We start from the raw sequence: 12,309 nt of genomic DNA, 5'->3' as shown, positions 1-12,309 counted from the left end.
TTGATAGTGTCCATAATCCAGGCAGCAGTTATGCTTCACAGGAGACACTGGTGCTTCATACTGTGGCTGTGTTACATCTGTTACTTATACTGCTCACTACTTGCTTCAAAATGATCAATACATGTAAATTATTACTCATGTACTGTAAATAAATGTAATAAAAGAATCACTCTGTCCCCCCACTGCCTCTCCTTTGGGTATTTAGTTACCCCAGACAGACGCACTCACCCCGTCATGCCTGTCTGTGTTTTAGTCCCCACCCAAACACTACTCCACTGTCTGCCCTCTGTGCTCCCTGCCGTCCTATTCATTTTCATTTGAGCAGTGTGTCCACAAATCATCCACCAACTGTCACATGTCATCTTCCCTGGGCTGGTCGCAAAGTGTGTGTGTGTGTGTGTGTGCTGGTGGTGTCAGATTTATAAAATGAGTTTTACCAAGAGTGATGTGCAGCAAGAGCAAATTAATTCAGTATGTCGCCTAATGAAATACCACAGTGACAAATGTATCAAGCAGCCAGGATGGAATGAAGTTTTCAGACCATTGTTTCTGTGTGTGACAGTATACAGAAATTTGCCTCATGCGTCAACCAGATCCATACTTTACCAATGACTAGAGCAGGGTCTCCTATGGCCTGACATTTGTCCCACCACAAAACTGAATTTTGTTTACTCCACCCTACACTTTCCACAACCGATATTACATTTATTTATTTTGTTTTAAATTCTGTTAAAAAAAAAAAAAAAAAAAAATATATATATATATATATATATATATATATAGAGCGAGAGAGAGAGAGAGAGAGAGAGAGAGAGAGAGAGAGAGAGAGAGAGAGAGAAGAGAGAGAGAGAGAGAGAGTCAGGAGAGTAAAGAAATCCAATGTTTTGTTTTTTCTTTTTACTTTATTGATAGCTCACGCCTTCACTCGGACATCAAGATGAATTTTTCCTGCCCCTGATCTGTTCAAGTATTAGTGGATGTTCGCCAGATTTGCATCAAATAGGGAAAACCACAGACCACAATGCAAACTGAGCCAATGATGTGCAGTCTAGCTGTCAGAATATCAGAATAAATGATAATATATCCTCAAAAATATTTAATAGATATTGTGATATAAGAAAGGCTTGTCTGTTGGTTGGTGTGATAATCAACTACACTGATACAAATGAAACTGCTGTACTGTGCACTGTCCAACAAGCTGATCAGGACTGACAATGCTGATGTACAGTGATGATGGCAATGCAATCAGTTGCAGTCTGCCCAAAAGGAGCAGTCTGTACTGTAATTCTCTGGACCACTGGATGTTTGCATCTTTACTGTTTGTATTACAACAACATTTTAAGTGTTGTCAACACTTAAAATGTAAGACACTTTCAACTAAATCCTTGAGAACATTTATCATTTAACTAGAATTACACTGTCACAGTTGTTTGCCTCCACCAACCAGTCAAGCTGCAGTTTACTGAATTCAATTCAATTCAATTCAATTTCATTTATATAGCTCCTTCCACAATCAAAATGCTTTACAGAGACCCAGAGCCTGACCCCAGATCAGCACTTAAGGCGACAGTGGCAAGAAAAGACTCCCTTTTAACAGGAAGAAACCTTGAGCAGAATCTGTTTCATATAGGGGACCCTATAGGAAGGAAGGAAAAGAAGGACTAGACAGCTGGGAATGGAGGAGAGGAGGAAAAGGACATGCAGCATTTAATACATGATAGAATATTAATCCAAAATGCATCTGTAGCAGAGTGGAACTTAAACATAGTAATGTGTTAGAAATGGATAATTGTAGACAATAAACAGCAGCAGGTCAGTGGAGCCAGGACCACAGACAGAGAACATGCAGCTCTGGAGCCAGAGATACCTGCAGAAAGGTACAGACAAAGAGAGACCAGAGAGAAATAAGCACAGGACTACGGGAGAGAGAAGACACAGAGTTAATGACATGTAATAAAGGCTAATAAATGTGAGAGTGGGTCTGAGGAGACAAAGAGAGAAGAGGTGTGCAGAGGATCATGGGAATTTATGTCCATCTTTGTCCAGATTCATACAATATATGTAGTGAAGACTTAGAAGAAATTTAAAGGAAATGTATTTAGTAATAATTAGCATTTCATTGACTTACGATATGGCCAAAAACAAGTTTTCTGTGGTCATAGTGACCTTGACCTTTGACCACTGGATGACCAAATTCTAATCAGCTCATCCTTGAGTCCAACTGAACTTTTGTGCCAAATTTTAAGAAATTCCTTCAAGGCGTTCCTGAGATATTGTTTTCATGAGAACGTGACCGAAGGACAACCCAAAAACATGTCCAACCACTGCTGCCACCAGAGCAGAGGCATAAAACTGTGTAATATTTGCCTGTGCCTTTATCTGTGAGGGCTGTACTAAGCGTTTGTCTGTGAGCCAGCAGCACTGCTATGACTGTGTTATACAAAATAAAAATAAAAAAATTCCAAGAGAAAAAATGTGACTTGTTGTTTCTTTTGTAACACAACATGTTATCAGTTAAGCAGTTTAAAAAAAAACAAAACATAGCAAGAAAACTCACAGTGAGCTCTTTTGGGAATTTGCTAGAACACCAGACTCTAGAACAAAATAACAGGAGTCCAAAATTAATTTTTCAAACTTTAACATAATACCTGAAAATTCTTGACTGTGTCTCATCCAGTTAGTTACCTAGTTAAAGATAGCTTGCTAACTAGCCTACTGTGTTTGAGTGAATAATGACATACATTTCAAAAAATGACAAATTCTGTCTTGTAACAATGTTCACTCGTCTTAAAGTGCACTGTATCAGTGAACTCTGTAATTTTATCCTGTCTAATACAATGTAGGATTTTATCCATCCTACTTCATACTGGATGATGTAAAAGCTTTCTTTTTCATCTAACTAATAACATTTTTCTGAGCAAGATCTCTTTTACAGGTTACACTTTGGCAAGGTAATGGCTAAGGTACTGGCTATTTCTCTGGTAGGACAATTGGATACTTACTGCAGATGACTTTTCAAGGTAATTAATGGTACTAATGTGAGCTCTGTGTCATTCAGGCCATCAGTGAGCCAGCATAAACAAAACCAAGGCCCTAGAGCTAGTCCACCTGACTGGAATCCAGTCACTACTAAGATTATTATTATACCTATTCCAATGACATGTCAAAATGTCTACTCTTCTCTGCTGGTGCGATGCTAAAATATCCCTTTGCATAGCTTTTTTTGGTATCTGATAACTCATTCTCACATTAACAATCAACATCTCTGGGACCTTGTGTTGACTAGCCCCATCCACCATTGTTCATGTTTTACAGTATATCAAACTCTTGAGCGGTGCATGACAGGCAGGTCAGACTCTGCCTTCCCCTAAGGCTGAGTCCATCTGTTGCTCAGGGCAGCAGGATCAATACTGCTGATGTTATTGACAGCTAAAAGCCTACTAAGAAACCTGAGAGGCTTTTTGAGCCCAGGGCCAGCTACCCTCGTGGGCTATCAGTCCTTGTGTTGGTCCACTGAAGACAGATTCAGCTAACTGAGAGGTGAAATATCAGTGTTGGCTGAGATTAAGACCCATTTTGTGCCATTTGTGTAATCATCATTTTTTGATTTGAAGCTTTCATGCGATTGTGATGATCGCATTCAAGACGGAGATATAAGACTACATTCTAATAAGTATATTCCTAATCCACAAGGACTTTGGAGTCATGAGAGTATCTCCCTTATCTGCATTTCTTAACGTCAGTTAAGAAACCAAGACACTTGTTTAAAGTTCAAAGTTACTGTTGTGTTTTTGTGTCAAAGGTTGTTAGAAGCAGCACAAGATGGGTGGATTCAAAGGCAGACACACAAAGGCAGGCTGATGCAGTGAAGTAGGTTTTTAATATAAGCAAACAGTCTGACAGGTGGACAGGACAGGTGGGCAACAGGCAGTCAAGCAGACAGGAGCAATACAGGATGCACAGGGAGGACACTCTGGAATATACACAGACGAACTGACAATGACTTACAATAAAGAGGTGATCTGAACAGTGACCAGGGTAATAAGGGAACTGCGATCAGGCATGTGAGTGGGGAAGGAAGTCCAGGTGATTGAGAAAATGGAAATGGAGGTAGAAAGTCTTGGGGCATCTGGTGGGCAGGAGAATGAGGATCTTGGAAAAGAAACCAAGGGAGACTGAGGCAGCGGATCGTGACAGTTTGGGCACAAGAATCTTCAGTGATTTCATTTTCAAAATTTGTTAAAAAGGCTGTTAAATAACCTGCACCTCTAAATCTTGCTTTATTTATTTTTTTCAAAAACCGCAGCTAATTTCTGTGAGTGGGGTGAGCAATGCATACAGTGACAGGATACATTGAGTATGCGTCTCTTACATAGGGCACATGAACAGAGAAGTGGACCCTGTTATTTACAATTTAAAGTGCCCTGTGGAGTTTTCAGGCAAACAAACGTATGCTTACATTCAGTATTTGTCACCAAAACGTGCTGTGCATCTCTGATGTGTTAAACCGGCCTTCATTTATTTGAACAGGATGACACCATCAGCAGGAGCATGTATCATGTTGCCACTTGCTTGTGTGCATTCACGTGCATCCTCATGCATGTGAAAAGATAAAATGTAAATTTGGACAAGGTCAAAAACACAATAACCTAACTTTTAAGTTAAGAACACTGAAGACTGTAATTTATTTTTCCATATTCTCGAACAGCTTTGGAATCAATCAAATGACCACAAACCAGACACACAGTAAACATGGTGGCTTTTGAAACCTTTGAAGGTATGGCACCCCAAAGCACTTGCCCGAGTTCCCTGACTGGTAAATCAGCCTTGAAGAGAAGAACCAATTATGCTACATTAACAATCAGTGTGATAAGAAATCACTAATGTTAGTCTACATTTGGAGTGCTCCAGTGGTCCATAACAGACCCATGAAATGAGATTTCACCCATGAAATTTTTGAATCAGACTATTTTGCTTGTGTTACTTGTGTTATCCCTCTGTTTCAGTCATCAGTGTCTCTGATCCAAGCAGTTAAAGGCTTTTTGGGATTTAAGTTGTAGATGTTTATAGCAATTCTAATGTCAGCAATGAAAGGAGTTTACAATCTGATACTTTTGACTTTTTTTTTTTTTTTAATCAAACACCAAGTATTCTCTGAAACAGTTGCACATCTTATAGATGATTCAACCAGGAGAGTGTCATTGTGTCAGTGTCACCTGCACACCTGTTCCTGATCAGCTCATCAACTCCCCAAGGCTCTGCAGCAGTATATAACTCTTCACTGTTTACACATACTCACGGCTCACTTTTGCTTTAGGAAACACTGTCTTGTTTTTTTAACCTTGCTAATGTCTGTTTACTTGGATCTCAGCTCCGCTCTCATCTGCCTGCCTGTCCTGTTTCCTGCCTTGCACAGTTCACTGGTTCATCGGCAGAAGCCAGTTCAAGATGCTGTACACAGTCTTGATCCATTTATCCTGGTCCAGTCTCCAGTTCAACTGAGTGTCACACTCTCCTTCCAATCCAGCCCAAACCCCAAACAAAACACCCAAAAATTCTAATATAAACAACCTCCTAAACTACAAATCTGTCTCTGTGTCTGAGCTCTACGGCTTGGTCCAAAATCTGAATTCATACTTAACATTTGCCTGTTCCTGCACCCACTCAGCCAACCAGCTTCCTATCTGATCATGTCCCTAAAGACCCAGAGCAGTTCCCTTTATTTAGAACGGCTAGAGAGGACACCTTCACCACCAGCCCCCTGGAATCCTGCATCCTCCACTGTCTTCACTCTTCTTCAAGGAAAATCCCACCTCTGCTATTGGTCTCCAGAAAGATCCTTCCTTCATCACCCACCAGAGCTGTTTCCTTCCTGACCTGCCTTCATTTCTTCATTAATTGCAGATGAATTTTGAAATAACAGGAATCCAACTATCTAACTATTCACAACAAACCAGTCAGTATATGAAAATTTTACATCAAACTTCCATATCTGTGTGATATGAAATGGCAAAGTTATGAGATAGAAGATTGAATAAATTTTTTACCATGAGACCCAAACGCCACCTAATGACAATGCATAGGTTTGTTTCTGCAGCCATTCTGTAATCTTCAGTGTATGTTTCTGTACAGTGAATTGGAATGTATAGTTATTAGACTGTATTATACTGTTAATCAGATTAGTTGTTGTTTAACTTTTGTTTATCTACTAACAATAGACACTATCTTGTTTTAAATCATTCCTTGATGTGCTGCACTGTGATTGTTATCAAATTATAAGTTGTTCTTCATTATCTATGTAATACACCCTCACATAAAATTTTTCCCCCTTGTGCATAAAACTAAATGTAATTAATTAAATGAATATAAAATCAATCGCCTTATAGTAAGGAGAAATTTCAAAATCATCTTTTGGAAATTTTTTCCTCTGGCCAATGAGATTACTTTAAGAAACGTGAGCGTAGCACAGCCAATCTGACTACAAGCACAACAGACCAAGAAACCAGCAGAGACTGTATCATCCAGCAGATCCTCATCCATCTTGAGAAATCTGCTCCATCCACTGGAGTGAAGCCAAGAGCTGATCAGCTGAGCAAAAGTAAGATAAACTCTCCTACTGCTGTCTGTGATAAGAGCTGATGTCAGCTAGAGTTTTGCATTCTTAATTTTAAGTCCTAGAGAACTAAATTGTCCCCCCTAAATTGTCTCATGATTGATTTGTCTCATCCATGTCCCCTTAACAGAAGGTGATATCCCAAGTCTCAACAAGACCAGATTCAAACTCAGAATGGAGCAGTTCAGCTACAGCACCAATACACCAATACTCACCGAATGCAGATGAATTCACCACTGAAAACTGTCTCCAACAAATCCACTAGAGCCATGACTCCATATGCTTGAATGACGTTTGCTAAAAACCAGTGTTCAGCTCTTTTAGGAAATCATAGAGACAATGAACTCTATGATGTGATTTTAAAGATTTATGTTTTCAGTTGAACGGTGAGCTTGGAGCTAAGACCCACAGACAGGATAGGGAAGTTGGTAACAGAAACAGATCAACACATGGTTTTGGTCTTTGCATGGGATTTGTTGATGACAAGAAAACCACAGAATAAGACCAGCATTATCCTTAAATATAGAAAATGTAAACATATTCTGTCCTGTCACAGTTGACTTTTTCAAAATGTATCTAAGATGGCAGTCACTTCCTTTCACTATCCACATGTTTTGAGTTTCCCAAACATAATTGTTGGGAAAATAAATGAGCTTTCCAGCTTTCAAAGAAAGGAATGGACATAGTCCAACCTCTTTGGCAAACTGTGCAGCCAGTTATGCAATGATCTTTTCCTAGAACAACACTAAGAATAAATAGAATAAATTCTATTTAGTTCTTTATCACAGTCACAGTTTTACATTCCTGCATTACAAAGGGGACGGGGGTACAAGATTAGAAAGAAAACAAATTAAGAAACAATAAAAATTTGCTGATACAGTTAAATTTTATTACTTGTCACTCACAGCTCCGAAGGCAGATCTCAGTCTGACTATCATGAGCGCACAGTGAACACTCGCTGTTTTCTTTCAATCACACAGATTTATTTTGTCCCTTTTTTCATTTGCCAAATGTTGCCAGAGCCTTTGCTTCTCATCTCCACCCCTGACTATAAAGAGATAATCTGTCCTTTCAGAATTAACTTTTGGCCAGATAACAATGCAATCCACTTTGGCTCTTAGATTCGGCCCTCCATTTTCCAAAGTAGTTTTTTGGCATTTCTTCACAATTAAGTTAAGTGGCAATTGTGTTTAAGCAGTGAAAGCAGTGGCTGAATGGTAAGTGTTTCTCTGTGCTTTTGTGTTTAAGAGGTCTACCTTGGAGGCTGCGTCCAAAATATATAGACTAAATAAAATATATAGACTTAAAGAACCACACCACGGTTCACCAGAGCGACGCCACGGTTCAATTTCACATGAGAAAAACTTCTACTATCAAAACAGTGCTAATAAAACTCTAATTTTAGATTACATGTTTATTTCCACCACTTCAACCTTCCCTGTCTTTCTTGTAATTCCTGTCTCTGCTGTGTAAAGCCTCTTTTTCAGAGGCAGAGAATTTGGACCACAAAAAACAACAATTGGAAATAATGTGATGTGAGTAAATACTGTGGAATACAATCATCCTTAATTCTCCCTTAATTGCATATGAAATGAAGAGAGAGGTGCACCTTGCTAACACTCACACATGCAAACTGACCCCAGCCTGGTGCAGCCGCTTGATGCAGCATGTGTTTGGGATAAAATGCTTCACATCTGCTCCTGAAAAACTGGCACATACCTGCAGTAAATCTGGAGTGTGTTTTCTTTCTTCTCTCTCTGCCTCTGTTTCTCTGTCTTAATGCTGGAATCAACCACTCTGTCAGCCAAAAGTTTCTGGATAATTTCTCCCAGAAACAGTGGCATGAACCCCAGAGAGCAGCTAATTCAGCTGCTGGAGTCAGTCACTTGACGTGTCATGTATGTAGTGACCCACAAATGAAACTCTTATTGGGTGGTCAATGCAGCAAAAGAGTTGTATCTAATCTTGTAATCTTTTAATTCATCTCCTCTGTATCAAAAGCAGGAATGCTAATCCTACTGATGTTATGCTGTGAACAACAGAGGCAGTAGGACTGAGTAAACCAGGTTAACTTCTTGTTGTTGTTTAACAGTGTGTAACACACAGAACCTAACAACATTATTCTTGCATGTTTCTATAATCACTCACTCATCATCCTATCATTTTATTTCTACACTCATGTTTCCTCTCGATAGCTGTAGGCAGGTGTGACGTACCAGGGAAAGGAAATAGAGGGAAGATGTCTCTCTAAATGTGGACTGGAAGTGTTTCCGGGTTGATCAGTTCAGAGGGAGACAACCAGCTGACAGCAAGGACAGCTGACAGCTGGTCTCCGCCTGGCCACAGCCCGAAAGCTGCCTCACTTCCCCACCACAAGCCGAACCACACCGGTACCTAATAAACTCTGAACTCAGCACTCCTTTGTCTCCGAGTCCTGCATGTGGGTTTACTCTATAGTATTCCTACTCAACCATAACACCTGCCTGCTCACTCCAACACCAAAGACTGTATGTTCTGTTAGACTAAACTGCCTATGACTGAACTCTAACCTGTGTCTGAGTCTTACACCTTAAGACTCTTGTACATAACAGAGTAACCTAGCCAGCATGGATATCCAGCCAGGGGGCTCTGCTGTGACACACGAACATGTTGCTGTCCCTCACTGAAAACAATTAAAAGTTGGTTAATCAAGTTTCTGTTAGCTAACTGTCTCAGATCTCATCTCTCTTTTTTGCCCCAATTGCCTCCCCCATGAAGTCGTCTGCCCCAGAGGTCTGCTTGACTCTGTAAATCCCACATCCCTCTGAGACTTCTAGGGTACTGAACCAGAGCCATTTTCTGGAGATGTGGATAAGTGCCATGGATTCCGGCTCCAGTGCTCTATGGTGTTCAGCCAGCGACCACAAACCTTTGCTTCTGATCAATCTAAAGGGCATTATATCATGGGCCTGTTGAGAGGGTGAGTGCTGGTCTGAGCTGAGGCAGTTCACGCCAGGGGACCAGTGAGCACACTCTAATATAATTACTTTGTTTCCAAGTTTAAAGCCATTCTTTACCACCCAGACCATCAAAGGAGAGCCTCCTTAATGCCTGTTGAGTCTGCGCCAGGGTTCTGTAGATTTCTGGACCCCAGCAGCTGACTCACACTGGAATGGGAAAGCATTGAGAGAAGTTTTTCGTTAAAGGTTTGAATGAGTAACTGAAGGATGAATCTTGACTCTGTTGTCCCCCTATAAGAGTGGCCAATGGCCAATGTGAATAGCGTAAAGAGAGCACAGACTTTCCCAGTGCATATGGAGGAGGAGCCAAAGATATTTGAGTTGGCACAGCTGATGGCAGCTGTGTGGCGACTAGTCGACCAAGAAACTGGTTGACTAGTCGGAGGCAGCCATACTAAATTTAGTTCTTTTCACCAGTAAAAAGCAGTTTCTTACTGACAAGCATTTGTGTTTATGACCAGCTTTAGCAACCATCATTATATATTTGTACTTTGGTGTTTCTTGAAAAGTGATCTCAATCTCAAATCAACCATAACCAGCCAAAGGGTTTTTATACTATTTTTTCAAATGATTATCACTGAAGATGCTAAACAAAAATTAATGCACTGAAAAAGAAATTCATTAAAATGAACTTCAACCCAGTTTCTACGTAAATATGATATATTTTTTTAGATTATTAGATTATTCTATTTTAGATGATAGTCATGTTCTCTGAAAAGTTTTATCATGCAGCGAAATTTAGATTTCTGACAGTTTTAGTAAAAGTCTAATGAGAACTGCAACTGAGCTTGAAGAAGAGTTCAGTTTTTTAATTCTGTAATTTAAGACAGAAGACACCCTGTCTGCTCATGGACTAGAACGCACATTGATTTCCTGTGTGGAGTGACAGAGATGGAGACCTCGTCATTCTCAGCCAATGTGCAGATGGCCTGCAGGGTAACCTCACTCTGATTAATACCACAATGTGGGCCTGTCAGTCAAATATGCTGATTAAACTATGACAGGGTTTCTGCCACAAAACTAACACATGGCAGATACCCCATGCCCCTCCTAGAACAACCCCACACCAACCCCCATCACATCTCATACTAAATAGGTCTCAGGGGACCAGCCCCATTAAACCCCATTATCTGGATGGAGAGAGGCTGAGGGGCAGAGGCATTGATCCATCAGAGTGGGCACATCTCTAATGTCGCACACAGAAATGGATGGAGTGTGTCAGAGTTACTGATCTATTTGGCTGAAAACCTGTGATTTAGAAAAAGGAATTCATGCTCTTGTCACATATCTGGACTGGTTTAAAAACCGGTTCACCTGCCTCAGCCAGTCTGCATCAGCTCAGATCCAACTGATCCAGAATTCTGTTTTTGCCACCCTTCATTGGTCCCTGCTAACCTATTAGTTTCAAATTTTAGTTGCCTACTTACTGCTGTAATGAGCCTCAAGTCAGTGTCTGTTAGCTGTTCAGAGGTCCAGACTGAAAACTGTCATGACTCCTCAAACAGTTTTCCTCCAAACCTTGGAGAAGCTGAATTAGAGCAAGCCTTAAAACACACTTCATTTACTGGAAATTACCAAAACTAATTGTTTTCTATCTTGTGTGTCTCTTGATTTTGTTTTTTGTCTCACCTTCTCAGTCATTTTATTTTATTGATATTATTTATAAAAGTTTACTTACTTGCTCACATACTTACTTTGGATCTAGACTGAGATCAATATAATGCAAGCTGACTATTAGGTTGCTTAGTTAGGTAACAATATCAAAAGTATGTGATAGAGTGCACACTGAATTCTGTCAGCACAAAAACTTAACATGATAATTTACCAACATTTTAAGTGTCTGTACATGAAAATAGTGATTGGTGATCTTTTGAATTATGCTCAAATTTCTCAGGAGTACTTGTGGAAGACCGTGTTAGACTAGCACATATTGTTCAGGTGCTGTACGACTCCATCTTAGTCCAATGTGCAACCTGTATGATGATTTCAAAGATCTTGTTAATGTGAACCTCAAATTACCTACAGTACAGAGACTAATGTTGTCTATAGATGATTTAGTTCAGTTCACAATATGTCTTGTGTTTACTTCCTTCTTTTGCTCCTGCCCTTTATGTTACCTCTTTTTAACTGATCTCATGTTGCCCATTTGAGAGCTTTGGTTTTACTCACTAAATATGGGTTTAAATTTGTAGCTTGCCAACCCCTGACAACTATTTACCAGACTGCCATGAAATGTTTTCTGGGTATTAATGGTCCCCTGAGGATCAGTGATGGTAGTCTTTGTGACCAGGATTCAGTCTTCCACTTTGAGAAGGTTAATTCCCATAGGCTTGATACATCGATCCAACAACCAGTATTGTGTTTGGCAACGCTTGAAAAGAGAAACTCTTGAATGTACACCCACACTCCTCTTCCTCTATGTGTGGCTGTATGGGAGTACAGTACCTCAGCTCCCAAATGAACCACAGCTTCTGAGAGCTACACATCCTGGGCTCTGGGGGGATGAAAGAAAGAGAGAGTAGAAGCAGCAAATAATCTATGTGGGATTGAAAAGCAAAGGGAGAGCAGGGAGAGAAGTCATCTTGAGATGTGATGAAAGAGAAAGACTCATTGAGGTGATGATGCTGGAGACTGGGCGGTGCTGGATTGCTCCTCTTGAACACTAAGCAGCTTAAAAAAGTAAAGACAGCTGGTAAT

The sequence above is a fragment of the Toxotes jaculatrix genome, chromosome 3, assembly GCF_017976425.1.
Source record: "Toxotes jaculatrix isolate fToxJac2 chromosome 3, fToxJac2.pri, whole genome shotgun sequence".
NCBI classification, from domain to species: domain Eukaryota; kingdom Metazoa; phylum Chordata; class Actinopteri; family Toxotidae; genus Toxotes; species Toxotes jaculatrix.
Note: the sequence above shows the minus strand (reverse complement) of the source record.